The sequence below is a fragment of the Prionailurus bengalensis genome, chromosome A3, assembly GCF_016509475.1.
Source record: "Prionailurus bengalensis isolate Pbe53 chromosome A3, Fcat_Pben_1.1_paternal_pri, whole genome shotgun sequence".
NCBI lineage: Eukaryota > Metazoa > Chordata > Mammalia > Carnivora > Felidae > Prionailurus > Prionailurus bengalensis.
In genome coordinates, this window is record NC_057354.1 from 70,525,169 (window position 1) to 70,544,031 (window position 18,863).

Here is an 18,863-nt window from a genome sequence, read left to right on the forward strand (position 1 = left end):
ATTAGGAATCCATGTTTGATAAGCTATCTTTAAAATAATTAATCAAATATTATTTTTAAGTATTTCTCCTTTTTCTTTAAAAAATGGAGCACTCATACAAATACACTTTTTGATATAATCTGATAATTTTGTATTTCCCCATTTTAAATACTCTGTTAGAGCATTAAGATATAAATATTTGTATATGTCACTTCAAATTTACATTGACAACAGGTAGATATTGTGTTAGAACTGAAAATATTTTACCTAAACAGAATGGCCAAATATTCTGAATGCTGAAAATTCTCAAATCTAGTTATCAACTTGATACATTACATATTGAATAGCATCATTTGATGATCCAGCATTTTGCTTGGTTGACTTAATGTCTTTCATAGTTATAATTTTGAAATACACACACACACACACACACCCATCATAAATACCAATGGTTCTCACAGGCTTGCAGTTTTTGGTTTTAGTCACTTAATGTAAATATATTCCCTTTATCTAATATGTAAATAAAATCAGAATTTGCATTTATGGAAAGAACTCATATGTATGAGTTTCACATGACATTTTTAAAAGGGAGAAGTATCATCACACAAATAGCATGTATATTGATCACTGTAACAGTCTATTTTCTTGGAGTACAATAATCATTCTAGAATGTTTCTTTGTCAGTTGTCTTGGTAAATTAGCATCTTATTTTCTTTCTGCATCCATCTTTACTTATTCCCCAAATCCACTACTCCAAAATATGAGAATGATACAGAATCACATCATTGAATTTGTTTTTATGATGCTTATCTCTACAGTTAGCTGAAAAAAACAATCCTTAAACAAGAAAAACATAGAATATAAGCAATGTTCAGAAAGCCCAATCCAAAGATAGTGCTGACTTGATTTTTTCTTATTTAAATGCAAATACTTTATCTTGCTGAAACATTCACTTTCCATTTCAGAGGCAATTACTGACTTTGCACAGCTGTGCCCCACCCCTCAATTGTCAATAATGTACTATTTCAACCATAGGAAAAAAAATTATCCTTTAACTGTTGTAACCAGACTATTTTTGGTTGCATTAGAATCATCCTCTTCCATGTCACAGGCTTCACTGCACTCCAATTCCAATTGGTTTTGTGACTTCTACAGTCAATTCTACTCAAGGTACCTGACCATAGATAAGGTTTCCAAGGCAAGGATTTCAGCTATGAATATTCTCTGTCCATTTCAAGTTTTCCCCTCCACCTATCCTAAACCCGAGTTCTTCTACCATCCATTTTTAAGCTTTGACAGTGCCTTCATTAATGTTCTCAGAAAATGCTATGCTCCAAGAAGTATACACAGTGTTTATTTAGTGTAAAACTCATTATATGGCTAGTATTCATGAAGGGAGAAGACTTAAATTTAGTAGGAGTGTGAAGTTTTGTATCAAGTGCTCATGATATAAGCTCTTATATATGGTCCACTAGTATAGACTTCTCAAGAAACAAATGATTTCCAGTTTCATTTGATAATTAAACGATGAAATAAGCCAAGGGATTTACAGAGTTGTCTCTTGTAAGCTGAACTGCCAGAAAGGATGGAAATGTAGAAAAGAATAAAATAGCTTCTCTTCAAACTTAAAAAAAATAACATTTGTATTTTTTTTCAATTTTAATTAAACAGGGCACTATGTGTGGAATGATAACTGTATTTGTTAATAAAAATAATAGATATTTAGACAAAAAACAAAGGCTTCCAGAAAGGCAATTATTAGTTAAAGTTGATAACAAATACTTGATCGATGTAGCATTTTACATACTATAAGGAATTTTGAATGTCTTATTTCATCCTCACAAATTTCCATAGCTACACCAAGATAGCTGTATCCTGACATGGTTCCCAGAGTGGGATGGTTTAGGTTTGACTCCTTACTCCACATTCTCTCAGCTGGGTGAACTTGCCAATTTCTTTGACAGTTCATAAAAGGGGACATTAATATTAGATGAGGCAATGCATATAAAATATTTGGCCCATTGTAAATTCTTTATACATTTATTATTATCACCACTATGTAAGTGAGAAAATTTAAAACCAGGAAGTGTAAATAGCATACTCATGTTGATAAAGCTAATACATGGTTTGCTGGACCTTAATCCTGGGCGACTATAATTTAATCCATAGGGGTCTGAAGATAGAATCTTTACATTTAATTCAGGGCCCCATGAACTGACCACGTGCTTGGGGAATCATTACTAAATCTGCTTAAATTTCAGTTGGAATATTTAAAATCATGGTGATAATAATATTTTGAGTGTTATCCTAAAATGTAAATGATTTGGTATATATCATGTAGCATTATCACAGTGTCTAGCACTTAGAGATCTATTAATGTATAGTATGATCATTATACCATGCAATTTCTCTGATATTTTTGCAAGGTTGAAATATTTTCTACTTTCTTGATAATTCAGCTGTTTTGGTATAAAAATTTTATTCATTTATCTAACTTACTTCTACTTTCAGATATATGAGGTTTTTTGCATCAATCTCTAATGTGACTTTTGTTGACTGGATGCCAAATTAGTCCTAAAACTATTATAAGGACATCTTGAATACCAGAGTCTATAGATCTATCTTTCCTTCCCTGGTGTATGTTGATTCTTTTAAGTAGGAGCATCCAAACAAAAATAAAACCAAGCTTTGCGCTATATTGACTTCTTCAGACAGATGGCTCATAACATAAACATTTTGCTGTTCTGCTTTAAATCAATCAGCCCTTTCAACAATACATTGAACTTACCACCTTATTAGGGGGGAAAATGGCACAGATAGTAATGGCTTTATTCAGAAATCAATGAATGCAAATGAATGCTTCCAGGATTGTTTAAGTTAATCCAGGAAGTTTAGCTGACACCTTTGTAAATCTCAAATTATTTGTTAGTCTCTGCATAACTAAGTCAACTGTTAGTCATTGGTATTCAGAGAACTTTCAAAACATAATGGGGCCTGACAAAAGACCATGTGGTTCCTGTCCTTGAAAATATTTCCAGCTGTTAAAGAACCAGGACCAAACATATTTATTTTTGTTTATTAGACATACAGAGAGAATAGACAGTTAATAAGTAATTTCTCACTAGAAAAAAGATAAAACCCAAATTTAAGAGGCCAGAGGAAAAAGAATAGAGAGGACTGGATAGGATAAATTAATGATTGGAGCTTTGTAGAAATATTTGAGAATATAAGCTTTCAACACTGATCTAAGAGTATAGAGATGGAAATAAGAAGAAGAGAAGAAAAATGAGAAAGTAGAAAGGAATGAAGAAAAAATGAACACATAAAAGACAAAGTATTAACTTAAGTTATTCAAATCATCTCACCAAAAACAATAAAAAATATTAGTGTGTGTGTGTGTGTGTGTGTGTGTGTGTGTGTTATTTTGGAAAATGACCTTAATCCTTCAGTTCTCTCTGTAGCCAAAATATTTGCAGCTTCTCTCATTAAGACATAGAATCTATTTTCCTGGCTCTTTAATCTGGGCTGTTTGTAAAACTGGCTTGGCAACAGAATGTCACAGAAGTGATAGAGTGCCAAATACAGCCTGAGAGTATATAATGAATTACCCGTCACGACCCCACTGTACCTCTTCCTACCCATAGGTCCTGACCCCATGCTTTAATAAAATCACCTTTTTGCACCAAAGACATCTTCAAGAATTCTTTCTTGGCCATCAGCCCCAGACCCCATGAACGCCCCCATCATTCCAAAACTTCATCACATACACTAGTATAATATCAACTATTAAAATAGGCCTGAGATAGCTGTGATAAGGGAGCACAAGACAGGCTGAGGGCAAAGTACAGCTAGCACACCCCCACCCCCATCCCCAGGTGGGATATGTGTCATATTCCTCAGGCCGTCCTGGCTGTCCAAAAACAAAAGAAAGAAAACAAATGGTTGGTTAACTGATAAAGATCACAGTCATGCAGGACATGAGTCTCCATCAGTTTACAAATATCTTAGTAAATTATAAGAAAAAGGGCAACCTGATCAATAGCCTAATCTCCAGAAACCTGAAGACTCAGTTTCCTGGAGCCCCAACATTACCCCTCTATAGCGATGTGGGAAACAAACACAAGAAGGAAATAGCAAATAAAATTAAATTTCCTTATAACCTGCAGCACACTGACAAATACTTGGGCAGAATAAACCACTTCTCCAGGACCTCCCTATTGTCTTAATGTTAACACTTTGCTAGAGGGAAAACAACCTTAGCTTGACAATAGCTAGGTCTCCAGTAATCTGTGAGTCTTTAGCATATGAAAATCTCTTTGAAAACTTCCCTTTTGACTTTACCCCCCCCCCACCCACATAGTATATAAGGAGCCACTTTTCACAATCCCAGTGTAGTTCTTCCTGCCCATGGATCCCGTCCCTGCGCTTTTATAAAATCACCTTTTTGCACCAAAGACGTCTTTAAGAATTCTTTCTTGGCCATTGGCTCCAGACCCCATGAACCCCACTGTCACCCCAAAAACCTCATCAGAATCATATAAGATACTCTTCATCTTAACTGGAAAGCCCAAATATCCACATCCTTAGGGTAAGTGTAAGAATGAACTAGATCTAAAAGTAGGGGCCTCCCATTGCCACTCCCCAAACTTAAGATATTACAGAGAAGGATACCTGGGCCTGTCCTCATATGCCCATGCATTGCAAGTATGCATAACCTAGGCAATTTGGACAGTTTCAACTGAGAACTTGATTGCCTGGGAGCACCCACAGGCACCTGGTAGAACTAACACAAAATATCACCGCAGGAGAGCACATTCACTCTAGGACTTTGGAAATAACCATACATAGTTGTTTCTCAACAGTAATGTGTAAACAGCACAAAAAAATAAAAAGAAAAGAAAAGAGAGGCAAAATGTGGAAGAATAGCCAATATAAGAGAGTATAAATAGAATACTGTATAGGCCAGGTTTGGAATTAGCGAATATGGATTATGCTTAATATGTTTAAAGAAACAAATGGCAAACCTGAAAATAGCTGTAAAATAACAGGTAAACATAAAATATGACATAGCAAAGAAGAACCAAACCAATCTTCTATAAATAAAAAATAAAATGACAAAAATTTAAATGTCAACACAATGTATTTACCAGCACACTGGACATCGTAGGACACAGTGAAATAAATTAGAAGATAAAAAAAATCCAGAATGCAGAATGGAGAGATTTAAAAAAGAAAATACAGAAGAGTGTATCAAATGTGAAGTGTAAAATGAGAATGTGTGACATGTATTGGATTGGAGACTCAGAAGGCTGGGGGGCGGGAGAAAGATGTAAAGGCTATATTTAAAAAGATAGTAACAGAAAACTTTCTGTTATTGATGCAAATGATCCACAAATTATGGATTACCAGAGATCCTAAGAATAATTAAGAGAAAAGAAAGAGGAAAGGGAAAAAGCTCATATCTTCAATGAGCTTAATTACATACTCTGGAAAACATTTTATTATGAAATGATTATAAAATATTTTATTATGAGAGAAAAATAAATATTTTCAAGGAAAACATTTATCACAGATATTCACTAAACCAAATCCTAGAGAAAGAAAAAAAAATGCAGTAATCAACAGTAAGTCTGAAATGATAAAAAAAGAAAATCATAAAAATGTTAACAATTGTGAATAAAAAAAATTCCATGTAAAATGATAATAAACATAAATAGTTTTAGTTAAATAGAGATTAGGTTAAAATGACAGACAATGAAATACTGGTCAAAAGTGAATTAACTGAAAAAAAAAGAGTTAACTAACTGGAAAAAATGTTATTAAGTACTTTTAATTTAAGATAGGAACATAAAAAATTTATTTAACTCTAAGGTTTGATAAAGTAAGAAGGATGGTGTCACTTCTAGTTTAACACTAAGAGAATTAGAATTTGCAGCCTAAAATTCTAGAATGAGAAAAAAAAACGATTAAAAAAATCTCATTAATTTTTATTTAAAAATGTTAAAGGATGGGGCGCCTGGGTGGCGCAGTCGGTTAAGCGGCCGACTTCAGCCAGGTCACGGTCTCGCGGCCCGTGAGTTCGAGCCCCGCGTCAGGCTCTGGGCTGATGGCTCAGAGCCTGGAGCCTGTTTCCGATTCTGTGTCTCCCTCTCTCTCTGCCCCTCCCCCGTTCATGCTCTGTCTCTCTCTGTCCCAAAAATAAATAAACGTTGAAAAAAAAAATTAAAAAAAATAAAAATAAAAAAAAATTAAAATGTTAAAGGAACAGAATCAGTACAACAGGTAGACAAAATAAGATTTTAGATTTAAACTCTGACATGGAAGTACTTACATCAAATGAAAGAAAAGGGCTATGTGCTTCAGTTAAATATTAACAAATTGGAGTAAATAAGTTCAACTATATGCTGTTTATGAGACACATCAAAAACAAAGACAAAAAAGATGAAATAAAAGGATGGACAAAATATAACAAAAATATCATAAAAATGTATCTCCCTATATTAATATTTAGAAGTTAGAGTTTGATAATGCATGACAAACATTGCTACAAAATAAACAGTTTTCACAATGATGAAGGTTTACAAGGAGAATACATCATGCTGGCAACTAATACACACTTAAAATTTTAAAGCAAAAGTTGGTGATAAAAAGGAAAATCATAAAAATCTATAAATGTAATAAGAGATTTTAACACATTTTGTGGTATAGCCCCCTCCCTAAGGATTATGGTGAGAAAAGACCTCAAGATATGGGAAGGCAACCTGGCTAGTGCATGCATGACATCCCTCAGGACTCTACCATGAGACCACTCAATCAGACTCTGTGTCTATATGTTGCCCATATACGGGAGACAAAAAAGTAGAAAATGTATACAAGGCTACACCACGTGGCATTCGGGGCTCAATTTTTGCCCATACAAACCCTCTGAGCCTGTGTGGGCACAAATAAAGTTGCTTCCTGGAAAGAAAAGACTCAGTGTCTCAACTCTCTGTGGGAGAATCCTGCTACAACTTCTGTAGATAATCAATATAAAAACAAGTAATGAATGAGGAAATAAGATATTAACAAGCCAAATAACAAACATGATCTATTGCAAATATACTGAATGGTGAATCCAATTTATGAAACAAACCTATTCTTTTTATTCAGAAACATTTATAGAAATTGACCATACCGTGGTCCATAAATAAGTGAAATTTAGCAAGAGGAAAGAAATTCTTCATCTATCGCATTTATGTTTATTTAAGCACAGAAACTTTCAAAACAAATTTTTTTTTTCTGAAATGTCTGTGAAAGAACGTGCTAATATTGTTCTTTCACTAAGGAGCTATTCACTAGATCAGCTTTGTAGAGCCTTTTCTTTATTATAATGTTTTATTTAAATTTTCCTCTTCTATTCAAGTGTTTTTTGCATATCTGTCACAGCGTATGGTATCATTCTGAGGCAGAAATGTGAAGACAGCTGAAAGTAATCACTGATAAAGAAAGTTGCTGTCACAGAAAGTTTCAGTTTCATGTCAATTTACAAAAACTATCCATTAAACCAGGCTGACTTGAGTTTGAATCATGGATCCAGGGCTTGCTAATCTCTATTATGTGAACAAGTCTGTTATCTCATTCAAGTGTTATCTGTAAAATGTGGGTAAGGGTATCTCCTTTCCTCTCCCTCCTGCTGTGAGGGTTCAGTCAATAATATGCCTCAGTCCTTTGCCCAGATTATATTACGTGCTTGTGTACATTTGTTGATGTTAGCTATCACTGTTACAGTACATCCCCACATCTTAAATACAACATTTAATTTTAAACATAAAATATATTTCATTAAATTCTAAATTTGGTGCCAACTTGAAATTTTGGAGGAGAAGAAAGTATATTTAAGTAAATTTTCAAAGTGGGAGTTCAGATGATAAAACTGACTCTCAAAGGCAATGTCAAGGGTTTTCCATCTCTTGGGTCCTTGAAAAAATAGTCTTTTCAAGACATTCTAGTCAATGCAGCGGATGTGATTTTAAATTCTCAAGGAGATGATAAGATGACCTAACTGGCCTTTCTATCTTTAAAACCTCTATGATCTTCCGTTACAAAGGCTTTTTCTTTTATTCCTTTATTCTGTTTTTTTCCCCCTTTCAATTTGCATTTAATCAGATTTCTGTGAAAATTGACAGTTTTAAATTTCTATCTATTTAATCATAGGTCTAATACACTCTTTAACTATCAATTAATTTTAATGGGTTTTTTTTCCCCATCCACAGGCATTGTTTTGCTACTCATTTCTCAAATGAATACAAAAACTGAGAGGGAAAAGAAGCTGTTTATCATTAAAAATATATCTCCATATTGCTTTGTATTAATGGTATATCTGTTGGCTCAGTTGCACATCTAGTTTCTTCCAATTTTACATGAGAACATACTGTGTGACTTTTTTACAGATATTTAACACCATCCTCTTCCACTACTCTCAAGCTTCTGGTATGGAATCAGAATTTAGGTTAATACAGTTGCACTGCCTCCTGTATTCCTAAGGTTCGCCATCTATACAAGACATCTTGATACAGAAATAAACCACAAAGAAATGTATACAATGCCTACTAGATTAGAATTTTTTGAGGGTCAACAAGACATCAGAAAACATGACAAATATTGTCTAGGCATTTTTACTCCTAGTTTCTCTAACAATACTGTGAAGTAGTTATTTCTATCACTCTTTTGAAAATGAGTGAAAACAGTCTGAAGTTGGAAGTCTTAGGGGGATCATGCACTCAGGAGTTGAGGAAATTTTATTTTCATATAATTTGGGTATGAACATATTGTTTCTCCACCTCCACTAAGTCTCTGGGCTAGGTGTTACCCATTTTATTCAAGTTCTACATTCTTGTTATTTATGGTGCTTCCAACAGCTTTCAGAAGGAATAATATGTGCAATTTTTATAGAAGAACCCAATGCATTCTTTCTACTTTGCAGATAAGTTGGATCACTGGTACAACAGCATACCCACACTCTACACTTTAAGAAAAAAGATAAAAAAATCCATGCAATTTGCTAAGTAATTATTCACATTTAAATGCTCAAATGTGTTAAGTAGCATAAAAATAACAAAATTCCCAGACATACCCCCATGAAAATCATGTAAACATAGGATGTAAACCCAATAATGCTATTAACACAATACTATATACAAACATGCATACACACACATAATACTAGATAGACAGGTAGATATTATCTATGAGTAGATAGAATCTGTAGTATAGATAGTATCTATGTATAGACAGATAATCTATCTAATATTACATAATACCATAGCCTAAATCTGACTATGAATGGTCACATTTCCTTGGAAAAATCTTTGCAGTTTCCTCTCTATTTAAATTCTTACATCTATCAATCACTTTTGTAAAATTATTCTTTAAGCATTCTGAAAGGACACTTCCTTGAAAAATCACATTCATAAGGCAAGATTATTTTATGTCACCTTTAAATGTTTATAGTTTCAAGGATTTTATAATTATTAACTATTTAGCTTGTTAAATGTTTCTGTGAAAGAAAACATTATCAAGGTCCTGGCATTTAACAATGAAAAAAAAATCAGGTGAGTTCTCTAGGTTTCTTACACTAATTCATTTTCTTAAATCATTCTTTAAAACTGACTACTAGCATATAGAATACTGCTAGTTCAAAAATTGATTCATGTAATTTTAACAATGTTAAACCAAATGTTAAAACCAATGTTTTAACCAAAGTGCATTTAAATTCCTATCTTTTTAAAAAAACTTTAGCAATTATTTATTTATTTTTGAGGGGGGGGAAGAGAGAGAGAGAGTTCACAAACAGGGGAAGGGCGGGGGTGGGGGGACACAGAATCCGAAGCAGGCTTGCTTCAGGCTCCAAGCTGTCAGCACAGAGCCCAATGTGGGACTCGAACTCATAGACCACGAGATCGTGACCTGAGCTGCAGTCAGATGTTTCACCAACTGAGCCACCCAGGTGCCCTTAAATTCCTATTATGTTGAACTCTCTAACTGAAAACTTTCTATAAAACCAATTTCATACACATGCCAAGTAGAAGCCAATCAGATTTAATATTGTAGGTTTAAGAGACCTTCCTTTAAGAAAATGAATATAAAATTAGACCAATAAGTTCATATTTATTTGCCAATAAAATAGTAACAACAAATCACAAGTTATAAAGCACCACAATATCTCAAGACCAAAAGATAAAATAAAATAAAAGCCAGAGTAATTTTATATTAATTATATACTTGATAATTCTATAATCTTTTTTCCTATACTTTTTACTTCATGCTCTTTGTTCGTACATGATAATTTTAATACACTATTTTACATAAAATAATAGAAAAAAGATCTTTCCTCTGGCGCTGTTGATCAAAAAACTTTTTAAAAATATTTTTGACAGTTCAGAAAAGTTTCAACTACATAGCACATTATTGGTAAATTCATATAAATTCTTAGAATTGTTAAATTTGGAAATGGTCACCAATTATATATTTTTTAATTGTTTTAATGTTCATTTATTTTTGAGAGAGAGAGAGAGAGAGAGAGAGAGAGAGAGACTGCACGAGTGGGGAAGGGGCAGAGGGAGCCAGATACACAGAATCGGAAGCAGACTCCAGGCTCTGAACTGTTGGCACAGAGCCCCATGCAGGGCTGGAACTCACGACTAGTGAGATCATGACCTAAGCTGAAGTCTGACACTTAACTGACTGAGCCACCCGGGCACCCCACCATTTTTCTTGTTTATATGAACTGTTATAGTTATATAGACACTCCTTGTGTTACCTAAGGGTTTGTGCTCTACAAAAAGGAATTCTAGTAAACACTATCATGCATGATATCTGTAATGCGTTGAATTATGTTCCCCAAAAAGATAGGTTCAAGTCCTAATACCCAGTACCTGTGAATATGCTCTTATTTGGAAATTGGGTCTTTACAGATATAATTGAGTCTTTGCAAGTTAAGATGAGGTTATACCGCATTAGTGTAGGCCCTAAATGCAGTGCCTACTGTGTTTATGAGAGAAAGAAGGAGATTCAGACCCAGAGACATAGAGGAGTCAGTCTTGGTGGGAAGGCCATGTGAAGACAGAGGCAAAGGATGAAGTGGTGCATCTGTAAGTCAAGGAACACCCAGAGCCAAATGAAGCCAGGAAGAGGCAAGAAAGGGTTCTTTCCTGGATCATGATGCTGCTAAACCTGATTTTGGACATGTAGCCTGCAGAGCTATGACAGAATAAACTTCTGTTGTTTTAAGCTACCCAGTTTGTACTAATTTGTTATAGCAGCCCTAAGAAACTAACACACACACAAAACTACACACACACACACACACAGAAAACATCAAAAAGGAGAGCTTTAATGCCAAGGGTAGTGTTTTTAAAATATGTTTACAAATTCTTTGATATTCTTCCCATTCAACACACGGAGTGTACTTTCCTTTTCCTTGAGCGTGGGCCAGATTTAGTGACTCACTGTTAAAGCTTAGAATAAAGCAAAAGCAGTGTGAGACTTTGGGGACAAGTTATAAAAAGCACTGCAACTTCCTCATTGCTCTCTCAGATCACTTTCTGTGGGGTAAACTGGCAGCTGGGTCAGAAGGACACTCACTTAGGCCTGTGGAGCGGCCTGAGTAATGAGGATCTGAAGCCTCCTGCCAACAGCCATATGATTAAACCATTTTGGAAGCAGATCCTCCAGCCCCAATCAGGTCTTGACTGAAGATTCATGAGAGACCAGAGCAAGTACACAACTAAACTGTTCTTGGACCCCAGACCCTCAGATTCTGTGTGAGACAATAAGTGCTTATCATTTTATGCTTCTAAATTTGGGATAAGTCATTATTAAACAATAGATAGAACTAATACTCCAAATATATTCCTGTCAAGAAAAAGGGTTTTCTTTTTATACATTAATAATTTTAATAACAATTTAGTATATTTTATAATTCTGATGATTAGCAGATCTTCAACAGACTTGTTCCTGGCATGCTTGCTCACTCTCTCTCTCTCTCTCTCTCTAAATATACATAGATATATATTTGTTTATTAAAATCCCAGTTAAACATACAGTGTAATATAAGTTTCAGGTGTCAATACATGTTACACTTTGTTTCTCTCCCATGCCTTTCATGTTTCCAGTCCTGGGTGCTACAGGACAAACATAGACTCTGGCCAGAATAATCTTATCATGATAAGAATATTCCTGGATGCCCTTGACAAATGAGATTGCTAGCAATTACTTAGATATGTGCCAGAGTGAGTGCACACTACACAAATATATCTTTCTAAACTCAATCTAAAAATATCCCAACTCAATTACCCTTTAGACAAACCTACAAAATATCTTTTGTTAGTCCACTGGTATTCTACAGGAAACAAGGAGAGAGTGATAGGAATAAAAGTGGAATAAGACAGTTGTCCAAATTGATTATGGTCAAATATCCCATTTTACAAATTCAAACAAACTTGTGACTAGGTAAACATATTACTAAGACCCCTTTCTAGAACTGAGAAATTGGGCCTTCAAGAGAGGCACCCTAAAGCTTCAGTTGCATTAGCTTCACTATGTACCTCTTGACCCAAGATGTTTTCAAGCTATATATTTTATTCTGTGGGTATTAAGCTCCAAAGTGATATTATATACATTGACTACATTTCTAAAACTATTGAAGATCAATATGAGGCTATTTTCATAATTTTGTGAAACAAAAACACCAGACTTAACTAGAATGCCAAATGAATATTAAATGGTATTTTAAATATGTTACAACAAGCTCTGGTTCTCATAAAAATAACTATCACAGAAATGAGCATGCCAACTATTTAAACTCATTTGCTTTTAATTGTTTTCTGCTGAATGATGAAATGTAGAAAAGAGGAAATGCCATCTGCTAGTTCATATTTTCAACAAATGATAAAGAGTTGCCTGTCACCCCCTTTTCATACTGCTGTCTCAGCATTAAAATGTGCATGACAACAGATTTTCATAGTAAGGAAAAATAATGTTTAGGATAAAAGAAAAAATTCAGTTCTGTTTCTTTCTCTCAGTACAAAGAATATACAAAAATGTAAGTAATAAAGCAAACACTAATATTTGAGATACATTAAAAATATAAAAAATAATATAAAATAGTTGGCCAGTTTCCATTTTGCCTTATAAAATGTTTGGAAGTTGTCACTCCCACTTAAACAGTAAGGAAAAAAAAAAAACCAAACTCTTCTTAGATAGACTACAGGATTGAGGTCACAGGGCAAACGTCAACCCAACAACACTGGAGACACAGGATACAGACAATCACAACTTACTCCTACCCAAAGCCACTGGTAGGAACATTAAAAGAGTAACTGATGAGTTGCTGGAGATTGAGTGTAAAGTAGCTTCATTTGTAAAATCTAGGGGCCCTGTCTTGGGGGGTGATTCCATACTTTGGTGAATTTTACTTCCAAGTGCCTCACCAGGTTCTCATAGTAAAGATCACAGAAAAATCCTCTCATGCTTTGGGCAGGGGGAAGAGAAAATAACCATTCTAAAATGTGCTTAATTGGGGAGCCTGGGTAGCTCAGTTGGTTAAGTGTCCAATTTCAGCTCAGGTCATGATCTCACGGTTCGTGAGTTCAAGCCCTGCGTCGGGCTCTGTGCTCATAGCTCAGATCTTAGAGCGTGCTTCAAATTCTGAGTCTCCCTCTCTCTCTGCCCTTCTTCTGCTCACACTGTCTCTCTCTCTCTCTCTCTCTCTCTCTCTCTCTCTCTCTCTCTCTCTGTCTCTCTCTCTATCTCTCTCTCTCAAAATTAAATAAGCATTAAAAAAATTCTAAAATATGTTTAGTAAACAGTATCAATTTTGAAATATGCCCAGATCACTCTGTGGTTAGGGCCTGCCCCTAAGGGAAAATACTTTGCCAGAGCCTCCTGTGACCTATCAGAAGAGCAGTTAAACAGCTCAAAACCCCCTGTTCTTTCTGTCTTACATGGGGCAGGGGTGGGAGGGGTAAGGGGCTAAGAAACTCTTTTGAAGGTTCACACCTAGGTACTCTGAATCATTAAAAACAGCCAGATCTGGTTTTTATTATTATAAAAGTAATAAATTCTCATTGTAAAATTTCAAACATAACAGAAGCATATGAATTTAAAAGTAACAGCTCTCCTCTCACCCTTCCCTAATTCTATACCCCCACAGTAACCTGTTAACAATTTAATATGTATTCTTCCAGGTATTTTTCTATGCATATTGAAACATAAAACCATACTGCAATATATTTCATAAATTAAAAATTTTTTAATGTTTATTAAAAAAGAGAGATCTGATCATACATTTATAGAATGATTTTCCTCCTTAATACCTATCATCACTTCAACAGGGTTATGATATAATAACATGAAATGCATCTATGAGAGCTGCAAGTTACAGATTCTATTTAAGAAGAAATGTTAAGGGAAGTCCAAAGAAAAAAGAGAGAGACAAAAATAGAGATATCAGAAAATGAAGCCTCTGATACCTCCAGCTATGGCAAACATTAAACACAGCCTTTGGGACACCTGGGTTAAGCATCCAACTTCGGCTCAGGTCATGATCTTGTGGTTCACAAGTTTGAGCCCTATGTTGGGCTTTGTGCTGGCAAATCATAGCCTGGAGCCTGCTTCAGATTCTGTGTCTCCCCCTCTCTCTGTTCTGCCCCTGCTTGCACTCTCTTTCTCTCAAAAATAAATAAAAGGTTAAAAAAAATTTAAACACAGCATAATTCCTAGCTGGTTAATAAAAACACATAGGTAAAGCCCTTTTACTTCAGTTCCTACTATTGTTATCACATCAGATTTCAATAAAAAATGAAAGGCTTGCTAAAAGGTGGGAATAAAACATGATTTGAAGAGACAAAGCAAATATCAAAACCAGACTCATTATGGCAGAGATTTTGTGATTATCATGAATGAAATTTTAAATCACTGTAGTTAGTATGTTGAGGGTGTAGATAAAAAATGTGGGTAACATGCAAAATAGATGAGTAATATAAGTGAAGAGATGCAAACTAAAAAATAATAGAAAGGAAATGTTAGAAATTAAAAACATAATAGAAATGATGAATGCCTTTGATGGGCTTAATAACAGACTGGACAAAACTGAGGAAAGAAACAGTGAACTTGAATATATGTCAAGAGAAACATCCCAACCTGAAATGCAAAAACAAAAGAAAATTAACAGAACATCCAGGGACTGTGGGATACTTACAAATAATGTGACATATGCATATTAGGAATACCAGAAGAAGAAGGAGAGAAAGGAGAAGAAATACTTGAATTAATAACTAAAAGCATCAAAGCTTAATGGCAGATGCCAAACCAGAGATATAGGAAGCTCAGAGAAAAATAAGCAGGATAAACATCAAAATATGTACACACAGGCATATCATAGTCAAAATGAGGAAAAAAAAGAGAGAGAGAGAGACAATCTTGAATGAGGCCAGAGAATAAAAAAAATACCTACCTATAGAGAAGGTAAGAATTAGATAAAGATTTTCTTCAAAAACCATGCAACAAACGGAGTGACATATTTGAAGGGTTGAAAAGAAAACAAGGAAAAAATAACTAGAATTCTGTATGCAGAAAAATTATCCTTCAAAAGTAAAGAAAAAATATAGACTTTCTCAAAATAAATCAAAAACAAAAGTAAGGGATTTTGTTGCCAGTAAACCTGATTTGCAAGAAATGTTAACTGAAGTTTTTTTCCAAGAGAAATAAAATGACATAGGTCAGGAACTTAGATCTATATAAGAAAGGAAGAGTGTTAGAGAATGAACACAGTGAAGGTAAAGTAAACCTTCTAATTTTTCTGATTTTCAGATGATCCAATAAGAAGTGTCCAAAATATTCATAGCAACATTTTATTAGGTGATTACAGCTTATGGATAAGTGAAACCAATGACAGCAATGTTATGAGATGGGAAGGAGGAATAGGGAGCATTGTGTTATAAGACAGCTGTACCATCTGTGAAGTGGTAGAGTATTACCTGAGAGTAAATTCAGATTATTTATAAATGTACATTGCAAACTAGGGCAAGTATTAGGAATAATTCAGAAATAGGTATAATAGATTTTCTGAGAGAAAATATAACCATATGAAATGCTTAACTAAAAATCTTTGTCTCTTGAAAATTAGCAACTTGTGAAGATTCAGATGGCAACAACATGCACTTCTACACTTGGTACTATGTAAATGAGATTGTAATTGAGAGAAAGATAATTTCTACCATGTCCTTAAAATTATTTGTAGTGACATCCTTTAGGATAATTTTCATTTTGTAATGTGATAATGACTTTGGCTCAGATATACTAAGAAAAGATGCTTTTTGGCTCTCAACTCAACCATAATTATTGACCAATGGTTTTCTGGGAACCCAAATCTATTCCCATGTTGAGAGGGTCATGGAGATCATCTTTCAAGATTTTAGGATGTGGACTACAGGTGATAAACCATGTACAAACCTACTCCTTTTTCTAAATTATTAATTAAGATATTTTATATAAATATGGGGCACAACTAATAGTCTACTCTATATGTCTGAGTGACTGATGGAAATCTTTTCAGTTTTCACTCAGAATTTTCAAGAGAAAAACAACACAAGAACGATGATGTTGGCCATAAATACAAAAGATATTTTATACTCCCCTAGACTTTTTTTTTATGAGTTCTTGTAGCCATTTTTTAAACTTTGACTATAACATTTCTATCTTTAAACTCATATGATATCTATTTCTAAATGGGTCCTTTCGATATTAGTTATAATCTCTTTATTACACATGTTGAGGGCAACAGTCATTAATATCTATATCTCCTATTTCATCTTCTATAGGCATTTTTATAAATAGGTGCCCGATAAATATTTATTGAATGCATGGAGAAATTCTCAGTAAGCTAATCCCAAGAATTGTTCAGTAACCCTTACTCTGCAGAAGGAATTATCATAGATAAAAATGTCAAGCTCAGAATACCTTCATTCATGGATCTTAAAATTAATTTAGAGGGAGAACAGATATTAATAAGCAAATATAAAAAGAGAACTGAAAAAAAAAAGCATGCCACTATTTACTCATAGAAGCTGCCTTAAGAAGCAAATACATATTGTTAAATGAAAACTTATTGATTAGGTAGGTCACTCTCTCCATAAAACGCTTTATTGGTGGTTGATCCCTTCTACAATATATTTCAAACACAATGACACAATGACTTTTGTTTAAGAGGTATTATTTAGATCAGGCTGCACCTACCTCTATAGCCTCATCTATGGATACTCATCAGTTGATTCATTTCGTTTATTTATGAATTAATTAAAATATTTATTTAGTACCTTTTAAACATTAGGCATTACTTTAAACACCAGTGACAGAGTTGGTGAAAAACAGAGCAAGATTTCTCCTCTTATGGAGCATATATTCCAGTGTGTGCATGGTACAGGGGTAGAAGAATTGGAATGGATGAAGTAAGGAGTCAAGCTAGTAAATCTGTACATAATTAATGGAGGTCTGTATAGTTATTAGGAATTGAATGGAAGTAACAGGACAGAAAATGACTTTTAGTGCTACTCTAGTTTGTGTGTTGGAAGAAAGACTTCCTGATTAGGTATAACTAGAGCAGCTACCCAAAAGCAGAAGAGGAAAATCACATGGGTATGGGGTATGGAGCATTCTAGATAGAAAGAATTACCAGTGGGTTAAAATACATGGAAATGAGTATTCTTATCTGAAACACAAGGAGGATGAACATGATAGTAAAGGAGATGCATCCCTCAACTCTAGCACATGGCTTCCCTTGACAGGGAATAATAGTGATTATTAGCATTTACCTTCTAAGTATAAAACTGAGTGGAGTTTCTGAAATTCTGAAAGGAGAAATCTAAAAAGAAATATATTAACTATTTTCTATGAGTAAATTGAAAGTGATATGGTGATAGTGTATTTTAATCTCTGAGGGGCACAAAGATAAAAATGAAAGCTGAGGAGTAACTGACACATTATGGTTATAGAAAATTTTAACATCAAACTTGGTAATCAGAATAAACAGAAGTTTTTGACTCAAATTAGGTGAATTTGTGCAATATCAAAAATAACTGCAGCAGGATGACATATTGCAGAATTTTGAGTAATATGCTGTGTAAAATAAATTCTCATCTCCTGTTGGAAGTTACAATGGAAAACCAGTTTGAAAATGCTTTTTTACAATTAGGAATATGTAAATTGCCCATAGGAAAATCTCTTAAGATTTATCAAGTAAAATAGGGCACTAAATATAATGAAAGAAAATGTTATTTGAAATGTTCCTTTGAAAGTTATATGATTTAATTCATCAAATGTTTGAACATGTGAGAATATTTCAAATTATAAGTCTAAAACTTTATAAAATTTGTTTGCTGGTGTGTTTTTTTTCTTATTAAGGGAGTAGGGGGGAAGAGGGTTTGTGTGATGCTCTAGAAAAAAGGAAAGGTACATGGATATATGATTTGGTTACACTGAAGTAGTTTTGATTGTAGCATTTTCTTGTAACTATTATATCTTTATACCTCTTTTTTTTTTTAAGTTTTATTTATTTATTTTGAGAGAGAGAAAGAGCAGGGGGTGGGCAGAGAGAGAGAGGGAGAGAGAGAATCTCAAGCAGGCTCCGTGCTCTCAGTGCAGAGCCCGAAGTGGGGCTTGATCTCACGAACTGTGAGATCATGACCTAAGCCAAAATCAAGAGTCCGACACTGAGCCACACAAGCACCCCTATCTTTATACCTCTTAAGTAAATTTAATGAAGAGAAGGTTTCTTCCTTACTGAGAGCAGTGTATTACCAAATTAAAGTGACAAAATTATTCATCTCTGAACCCTAAATTAGATCCTT